The 9,498-nt window shown below is 42.5% G+C and overlaps 1 long non-coding RNA gene across 1 annotated transcript in view; it reads left to right on the top strand.

The window, feature by feature from the left end:
- Gm26630 overlaps nucleotides 1-1,202 on the top strand; it is a 134,170-nt gene extending 132,968 nt beyond the window's left edge. The window contains exon 3 of the long non-coding RNA XR_003950980.1: nucleotides 1,166-1,202. This is a non-coding gene — a long non-coding RNA (predicted gene, 26630). The remainder of the gene's footprint in view (nucleotides 1-1,165) is intronic.
- Nucleotides 1,203-9,498: the final 8,296 nt, after the last annotated feature.

The raw sequence follows: 9,498 nt of genomic DNA on the forward strand, positions 1-9,498 counted from the left end.
ACCATTTTTTGAAAATGCTGCCTTTTCTCCACTGGATGGTTTTAGCTCCCTTGTCAAGGATCAAATGACCATAGGTGTGTGGGTTCATTTCTGTGTATTCAATTCTATTCCATTGGTCTACTTGTCTATTGTTATACCAAGACCATGCAATTTTGGATCAGAATTGCTCTGTAGTACAGATTTAGGTCAGGCTACCAACAACAATTTTTAAAAAACCTTCTGAGGGCTGGAATTACAAACATGTACCAACTCTGGTCAACTTTTGTATGTATTTCCACCAGAGGTCCTTTTATCCTGGAGAACAGTTTTTGCTATCCTAGGTTTTTTGTAATTCCAGATGAATTTGCAGATTGCCTAGTCTCTAATTCATTGAAGAATTGAGTTGGAATTTTGATGAAGATTGCATTGAATCTGTAGATTGCATTTGACAAGATAGCCATTTTTACTATATTGATTTTGCTAATCCATGAGCATAGAAGATCTTTCCATCTTCTGAGATCTTCTTTAATATCTTTCTTCAGAGACTTGAAGTTCTTATCATACAGATCTTTTACTTCCTTAGTTAGAGTCACACCAAGTTATTTTCTATTGATTTTTACTCTTGTGAACAGTGTTGTTTCCCTAATTTCTTTCTCAGCCCATTTCAAAAGACAAAGTCAGAATCAGTGTCAATCTCTTTCTCCCTGCAGATCAGGATGTTAGTAAGCTCTTAGCTGTTGCTCTAGCACTAGGCCTGCCTGTCTGGGGGCCATACTTCCAACCATGATGACCATGGACTCTATGAAACTCTAAGCAAGCCCTCAGATAAAAGCTTCATTGTATGTTACCTTGTTTATAGTATTTCATCACAGCAATAGAACAGTGACTACCACAGGCAGTAAAGAGTTTCTCTCAGCTTACAGTTATAGACCATCATGAACTGAAGTCAGTGCAGGACGCCATGGTGGAGCCCTGCTTACAGGCTTGCTCCTCATGGCTTCTTCAGCCTGCTTTCTTACACCACAGGACCACCTGCCAAGGCAACCCACTTCTTGCAGTGGGCTTAGCCCTACCACATCAATCCTTAATCAAGAAAATGCCCCACAGACTTGCCTACAGGCCAATATGAGACAATTATCTCAAACACCTCATGAGGAAGCTACCTCTTTTTTATATTTCTTTTCAGGAACTTCCATGTTGTTTTGCCTGTGGCTCCACCAATTTACATTCTTGCCTGGAGTGCACACAGCTATCCTTTGTGAGGCAGTTGACTGTGTCACCAGAGGACCATGACAACCAGTGACATTGCATAGAGTTTTCTATTGTGATGGGGTATCTAACTAGGCTCTAAGTGATTAGCCAATGAGCTTCCCTCCAATTCTGTGAAAGATATTCAATCTCTGGTTCACCCAGAGTAAGACATGTGCATTTTCATCTGCCCTGAATAAAACAGTTTAGACAAGCAAGGATTGTCTTCTTCATCAAGGACCTGAAGGGCGTGGGGGACAGTGGGCTGTGGTGGGATGGGGATGGCAGGGGTTAAGGCTTAGACACACAGAGCTGTGGTTAAGTCTCCTGTAGAGGACCCCTCTTCTAGCCCCTCCATAGTCCTGGCACTCACCTTGAGCTAAGCTTAATTCCCCACACTGGGTTCAACTAGGGCTACTTGCTCCTGTTCCCAACTACTTGAGGTTCCCCGTGGTGTCTGGGTACACAGGAGGATTGGGACCACCATTTTCAACTCATCATGGTTCCCAGGAGCTTCTGGGTGCACAGGACTCCCCCTCCCCCCAACCCTGCTGTTTTCAGCCAGAGAAATACAGGCTGGGCCCCCTATCTGTGACTGTGTTTCAGCCTTCCCTGAGCAATGTGGCTCAGCACCCCAGGGGCTAGGAAGAAACACAGCCTAATATCCCTGAGTTTTGCCTTCCCCAAGTGGCACATTGGTGGCATTCCTAAGCCCCAGAGGGAAGGCAGAGACACAGAATGATGCCTTTACTGTATGCTGTCAGCAGGGCCTGATCTCTATGCTCTGTTTTTGATATCTGTGCTCACAGGTATGGGGTATGAGGCAGAATGTCACTGTGGTTGATTTGCACTTCCTTGGTGCTTAGGGATAACAAACCCTTATCATAGAAATTAACACTTAGAGTCCTACTGGCTATCATGTGCCAACATACATCCTAATAGATTTAATAGTTGGTATGTTAAATGAATTTTTTAATTGAAATTTGTTATATAGAGCTTCTATTGCTGCAATATCATAACCAAAGTAACTTGGGAAGGAAAGTTTATTTGACTTATACTTCCACATCACAGCTCATCATGGAAGGAATCTGGACAGGAACTCAAACAGTATAGACATCTGGAGACAGGAGCTGATGCAGAGGCCACTGAGGAATGCTGCTTACTGGCTTGCTCCTTATGGCTTGCTCAACCTAATTTCTTATAGAACCTAGGACCACCAGGCAAGTGACGGCCCCACCCACAATGGGCTGGGCCCACATCCATCAATCTAATTAAGAAAATGTCCTATAGGTGTACCAACAGCATGATCTTGTGGAGGCATTTTCTCCATTGAGGTTCCCTCCTCTCAGATAACTTCAGCTGGTGCCAAGTTGACATTAAGTTAGCCAGCAGAGAATTGTTATGGCCAAAAGTTACTTTTCCAATGAAAGCAGTGATTCAGTGAGTTCATGTCCCTGGAGTTCCCTGACATCAGCAAGTTGCCATCATCAGAACCCCCTTAGCAAATGCTCTCAACAGAACATTCTTTGAAACAGTGGACAAAGTGGTGTTCCCCTGACAGCCAGAAGACTACGGCCCCAATCTGATCTGCTTGTAGAAGTCACTCTAACTCATTTGCAAACATCAGCAGCTTCATAGCTCTCCACGCAGCAATATTTCCTTTGAAACCTTCAAAACCACTACAAGAACAAACCTGAGAGCTGAGATTGACCTGAATTAATCTTGTGGTGAAAAAATAAATAGAGTGGAGTGCTTCCTCCATCTCTGGTCCAGGAAGAGATCAGCAAGCAGCTTTAAAAGTGAACACACAATGCAAAATCAAACCCCAGGAAAGAAACCAGTAGAAACAATTTGTCCTTAGTCAGGAACTCTTTCTTGAATGACTGGAGGACTATTCAGGATGTCGGCTGATCCATTTCTTCAGCTGTGACGATGTGATATTTAATGTCAGTAGGTGATAGATGAGAGGCTTCATTCAATGTTTCAAAAGATTTTTAATCTCACAGATGAGAACATAGGCAAACCCAAGATGAGGTGATATATCTTTTAAATTGAGTCTTACAACTACTGCATCATAATGTCACTCTGTTGGGTTGGTTATTTATCTTGGTGCATTGGTTGTGGCTGTGTATCATGCCGTGATATCTTTTTCAAATATAAAAGATGAAAAACTTCTTCAGTACACTCTACAGCTACAAAAACCTCCATCAAAGTGGCTGGAGGCACAGTAGTGGAGCATTTGCCTGCCCAACATGTACAAGGCCCCAGACTCTAGACTCAGCAACACAAACAACATCAATAACAACAAGCCAACAACAAATGTACCATACAAACTACACAGCCTTGGGCTGTAGAGGGAGAGGTTAAACTTGAATAGTTTACTGTCACAGAAATGGTAGTTAAGCACCTCAGATAACTATCACTGTCATGAGATCCAAAGCACACAAAGATAGTAATCAAAATATGGTTCTGAATACAATTTAATGTTTGTTATAATATGAACCAACAAGTAATATACAAATTTGGTAGATACCAGGGAACTCAATACATGTTCATCTGTTTCCTTTTCTCTACCAAAAGAATTAGGACAAATAGAGAGAGAGAGAGAGAGAGAGAGAGAGAGAGAGAGAGAGAGAGAAGACCTTAGCTTTTTTTTCCCCGTGTTTCTCTTGGTCAGGCCAACTTGAACCTCACTGTATGCTGGGGATGAATTTCTGCTTCCCACATGTCTACCTGTAGAGTTTTGAGATTACAGACATGAGTCACCATACCTACACAGTGCTAGGGATTGAAACAAGGGCTTTGTATATACTAGCTAGGTAAACACTCCACCAATGGTGCTACATCCCAACCTGTAAAATGCCACATTTTACAGCAAAGAAAAGAAACAAAAAGGAAAGGAAAGGAAAGGAAAGGAAAGGAAAGGAAAGGAAAGGAAAGGAAAGGAAAGGAAAGGAAAAAAAAGAAAGGAAAAGAAAAGAGAAAAGGAAAGAAAAAAGAAAAGGCAGGTACATTTCTAGATAGTAGGCAACAACTTTATTACTAACCTGAGATAAGAGTTGGTATCTTGTTTTATTACCACAATTGTTGCTCCGCAAGGAGAGAAAAAAATTAAAGCTTAAAATAGTATGAAAAGTGAAGCTAGCTGACAATAGTATGGAGAAGGAAGCATCTGGTTTGGACTCAGGAAAAAGCCCACTCATATAGAGCCCCCCTTCTCCCCGCACACCATGGGTCCCCTTGGGTAAAGGAGACTTGGTTGGCTGGAGGAAGAAAAGGCCCAGGAGCTGTCTTCCTGCAGACTTCCAGGAGAACAGAAAGAAATTCCTGGGTTCCAGTCCAGCTTTGCTGAGTTCTTGGAGAGGATCTTCATGCCTACAAAGGAAAAGGTGAAACCTGAAGATACAGCTCCAAGTGACAAGGCTTGCTCTGAGGCTATGATAGCTGATGAAGAATTATGTTCCTCTTAAGGCAATAAGAAAGGAACGGAAGAAGAATGAAGACTCAGATACACACAAAAGACTACCGCTTGCTTTCTTCCTGCTTTTTCTGAATATTGTCCAAAGATCAAGAGTGAATCCCAGGGCTTGTCCACTGGGAATGTAGCAAGGAAATTGGATGAGATGTGGTCTGAGCAGACAGCCCAAGATAGACCACCATGTGAAGAGAAGGCAGCTGAACTAAAGGAAGTATGAGCTACAGGATATTGCATGCCTTGAGAGGGCAGAGGTGATGCAAGATAGAAGGGCCCTGGAGGCTCAACAAAGAATGAAAAGATGAAGAAGAGGAGGAAGAGGGGAAGGAGGAGGTAGAAGAAGGAGGAGGAGGAGTAGAGGGGGAGGAGAGGAGGAGGAGGGAAGGGGGACAGGGAGAAAAAGAAGAAAGTGGAGGAGGAGAAGAAGAAGAGGAAGGAGGAGGAGAAAAAGAAGAGGGCGGAGGAGGAGCAGGAGAAGGAAGAGGAAATTCAGGCAGAGGAAAACCAAATGGTTAGTCTGTGATTCCTATGGAACTTGTGGAGGCCCAGTTACTTATTTCATTACAAATGTGAAACTTAAGTACAGCTTAACACTGGCTTCTGTATAAATATCATACTGTTTTTTGTTTTGTACAGGATCCCTACCTACTTCAAGGCTCAGGAAACAGTATTGAAGAAGCTATGGAAAGAGTGAGTGTAAAAACCTGATGAATGGAGAGGAATACTGTGAGAGGCTGGCCTCTAAACACACCATGGCTGTTACACACACACATTCACAGCAGCTGTGTTTACCTGTGCACGCCCTTCACTAGATCCAGAGAGTTAAACTTTCCATTGTGGAGGGGGAGGGATTCTCAATACCCCAACCCCTTCCCTTGCTGAGTTGCTAATGGCAACTGATAACTGCTAAAGGACAGAGAGCCACTTTTCTTTGAGAAAGGTAGCCATTGACAGGTTTCCCACACCCCTTTGTATGACCCAGCAGGCATGCACGAATACAGGCAGCATCAGTGGGACTTAGTGGGTGATTTTATAAAACAACATGAAGTTGGGAGGGATACAGGAGACTTGTTGAGGGAAGGGTGTTGATCTAAGTGTATGGGAGAGAGGTTGGGGGCAGGAGGTGGTGGTGGTAAGGCTAGAGGGAGTAACCAAGGAATGACTACAACTAAGATACATTGTATATACCAATGAATGGTTTTTATTGTATGTTATCAGGATGTAGCTCAGTAGTGGGTGCTTGCAGTGCTAACTTAATATTCACAAGGTCCTGAGTTCAATCCCTAGTACTGTGGCAGAGAAAGAAGTTTTTAATACAGTCTGTAGCTCCCCCATACCCTCAGGGTTTGTTTATGTGTTCATTTGTTTGTTTGAAGCAGTTTCTCTGTCATCAAGCTAGGCTTACACTCACACAGATCCCCCTGTTCGTGCCTCCTTGGTGATGCATTAATGGTTACTCCACCACCATCTGCAAGCTGGAGGTTTTTTGGAGGCTACTATATACTTAGATTTTTAAAGTTTTGATGTTGAGTGTTCATAAATACTTTGTAGTTTCTTTAATTCTTTAATGATTTGCATGTGGTAGCACGGTCAACTTCATAGGCATTCATACTACTAGTATCTCCTTTTTAAGGATGTTTGTAATACAATTGTGAACATTAAAATATAAAAAATATAACTAGAGACCATCATGAATAATGTACATACTAGTTTATAAATGCAAGTGAAAATGTGAGGTGTGACAAAACTGCTTTTTTGCATCCTCCACTCTTTCTCCTTGCTCTCTTCCTCCTTTATATAAGCTCATAGAAGTAAGAAAGGGAAGAAAGGAAGGAGGGAGGGAGGGATAGAGGGAAGAAGAGAGGGAGGAAGGGAAAGAGGGAGTGAGAGAGCGGTGGAGGGATGGATGGAGGGAGATATGGAGGTAAATGGAGGAGCAAAGGGAAAGGGGAAACCCACAAACACTGTAATAACAAAAGAATTATTCAAGGGCTCATGGTATCAACACTGTTCTCACAATAATGTATTCATTGTGAAACCATCTAAATATGTTTTCAAGCATTGTTATACAAGGGTCTCATCATTTCCCTCCCATCTTTAAAGCCACCAAGAACTGACAGACTTCCCTTGCATTCTAACATACTGTTCAACCCAAAACATTCCAAATCTGCAGAAGTGAAAACGAAAAACAAAATAAAACACAACATAGCACAAGTCTGCAAGAGAACCCAGTTTAAAGAAAAGGTAATTCAAAATTCCTGATACTTATTCAGTCCTCAGAAATCCTTTGAAAGGGTGGGAAGGATCAGGGGTTCAAGGCCTTTGAGAGACATTGCCTCAAAAAGCCAAGGGAATAAAAACTACTTGCACCTTTTTGCCTATGTTACCCAGAACTAATACTGTCTCACTTGGATCCCCTGAGTGGCAGCTGTCACTCAGTTGAAATCTGAGTTTCTCTATGGGCCTTACAGGAGAGAGTGTCATCGTGGTACCCTCTGGGTTTGTTATGGTGGATGTGAAGAGAACATCTACTTCATCCCTCAGCAGTGCTGTGAGAATGTCCGGGAGATCACATGGTGTGCCCAATCTGAACATGTTGCCTGATCCACATAGTCTTCTTAGATCACAGTTGCCTGTCCATACTTTACCAAAACAAAGCCTGACATAGAGTGCGTAGAACAAACAAACAAACAAAAAGAACAGTACACAGAATTAAACCCGGGAGAGAAATGGAGAAAGTGGGCAGAATGACACAGGCACACATTTACAAAGCACCTGCCTTGCTCTGGGAACAGACAGAGTCAGATATGATTGGCCAGAGCAGTGGTTCTCATCCTTCATAATTGTGACTCTTTAATACAGTTCCTCTTGGCCTGAACCATAAAATTATTTCCATTGCTACTTCTTAACTATAATTTTGCTACCGTTATGAGTCTTAATGTAAATATCTGATATGCAGGGTATCCTGTACAGGGGTTGTGACCCACAGGTTGAGAAAGAACCACTGACATAGTGCTTGACAAAGCTGGGGCATTGAGTGCATTTTTAACACGTGATATGCGAAACATTAAAATTACGAAGCTGCAGAAACTCCATGCTTACTGAAGCATTATAAGATACTCCTGTTTAAAAAAGATTTTAAAAGTGGTGATGTGTGGTACAGAAAATGTTCTCAAATGAATGTGATGGCCATGGGGTTAAAACTACCATTCTAGAAGCTGAAATAAAGATGGTCACTATTTCTAAGCTCCCCTGGGCTAGCACCACCTCTCTGTCTCTGTCTCTCTATCTGTCTCTGTCTGTCTGTCTGTCTGTCTGTCTGTCTCTCTCTCTTTCTCTCTCTCTCTCTCTCTCTCTCTCTCACACACACACACACACACACACATATGTATGCACTTATTTCTCACTCTGGGGCTTTTTGTTTTACAGATGTGGGTGTTTTTTGGGTTATTTGAATTATTTTTATAAGGAGACAGGGTCTGTTATGTTCTTCCCACCTAATCCCTGACCTCAAACCATCCTCCTGCCTCAGTTTCCTGAGTAGCTGAATCTACAGCACACACCACCACGTTTGGGCATTTCAGACAGATGAGAGTACTTTTCTACCTAGTGCTTTCTTGACAAACATTTATTTTTATTTTTGTTTCGCTTTGCTTTTCTGAGATAGGGTTGAGTTTCATAGTCCTGACTGTGGATCAGGCAGACCTTGACATTGTTGGTGAACGTTTTTTTCCTAACGTTTTTTTCCAATTTGTCCTATTGGCTATGCCCTTTGTCTTATAGAAGCTTTTCAGTTTCTTGTGGCCCATTTATAAATTTTGATGTTAGAGTCTGAGCTATTGGACTTCTGTTTATGACATTTATCCCCAGTCCCATGAGTTTGAGGCTCTTTCCTGCTTTGTCTTCAGTTAGATTCAGTGAATCTGGTATTACGTTGAGATCTTTAATCCACCTGGCCTTGAGTATTGTGCCAGGTGACAAATATGCATCTACTTTTATTTTTCTGCATACTTACTCCCAGTTAGACCAGCATCATTTATTGAAAAGTTTCTTTTTGAATTGTATATTTTTGACTTTGTAGGAGATCAAGTGTCCATCGGTCTAGTTTAATTTCTCGGTCTTCAAATCATTTCTTTTTCTATTTTAAAACACTTTAATCTTACATTTCAAATGCTAGCTATTTTTCCGGTTTTCTGCCTAAAACCCACTTACCTCATGCCCCTTCGAACTGCTTCTATGAGGGTGCTCCACCACACAGTGCTCTCTTGCTAGCCTAGCATTCCTATACACCGGGGCATGGAGCTTTTAAAGGACCAAGAGCCTTTCCTCCCATTGATGTCCAACAAGGCTGTCATCTGGCACACATGTGCCTAGAGCCGTGGGCCACTCCATGTGTGATGGGTGGTTTAGTCCCTGGGAGTTCTAGGGGATATGGTTGGTTGATATTGTTGTTCTTCCTATGGTTGCAACCCCCTATAGCTCATTCAGTCCTTTCTCCAACTCTTCCACTGGGGACTCTATGCTCATTCCAAAGAGGGGCTGCAAAAATGTGCCTTGGTATTTGTCACTCTCAGGTGGAGCCTCTGAGGAGACAACTGTAGCAGGCTCCTGTCAGAAAGCACTTATTGGCATCTTCCATAGTGTCTGGCCTTGGTGTCTGTATGTGGGATGGATCTCCAAGTAGAGAAGGCTCAGGATGGCTTTAGCTTCATTCTCTGCTCCACACCTTATCTCCACATTCCCCCCGTGTTTGCTTGCCTAAAGGGTCCTGGATCCACCAACAAGGGGCTTACTCT

This window comes from Mus musculus, chromosome 14 (genome assembly GCF_000001635.26).
Source record: "Mus musculus strain C57BL/6J chromosome 14, GRCm38.p6 C57BL/6J".
Lineage (NCBI taxonomy): Eukaryota > Metazoa > Chordata > Mammalia > Rodentia > Muridae > Mus > Mus musculus.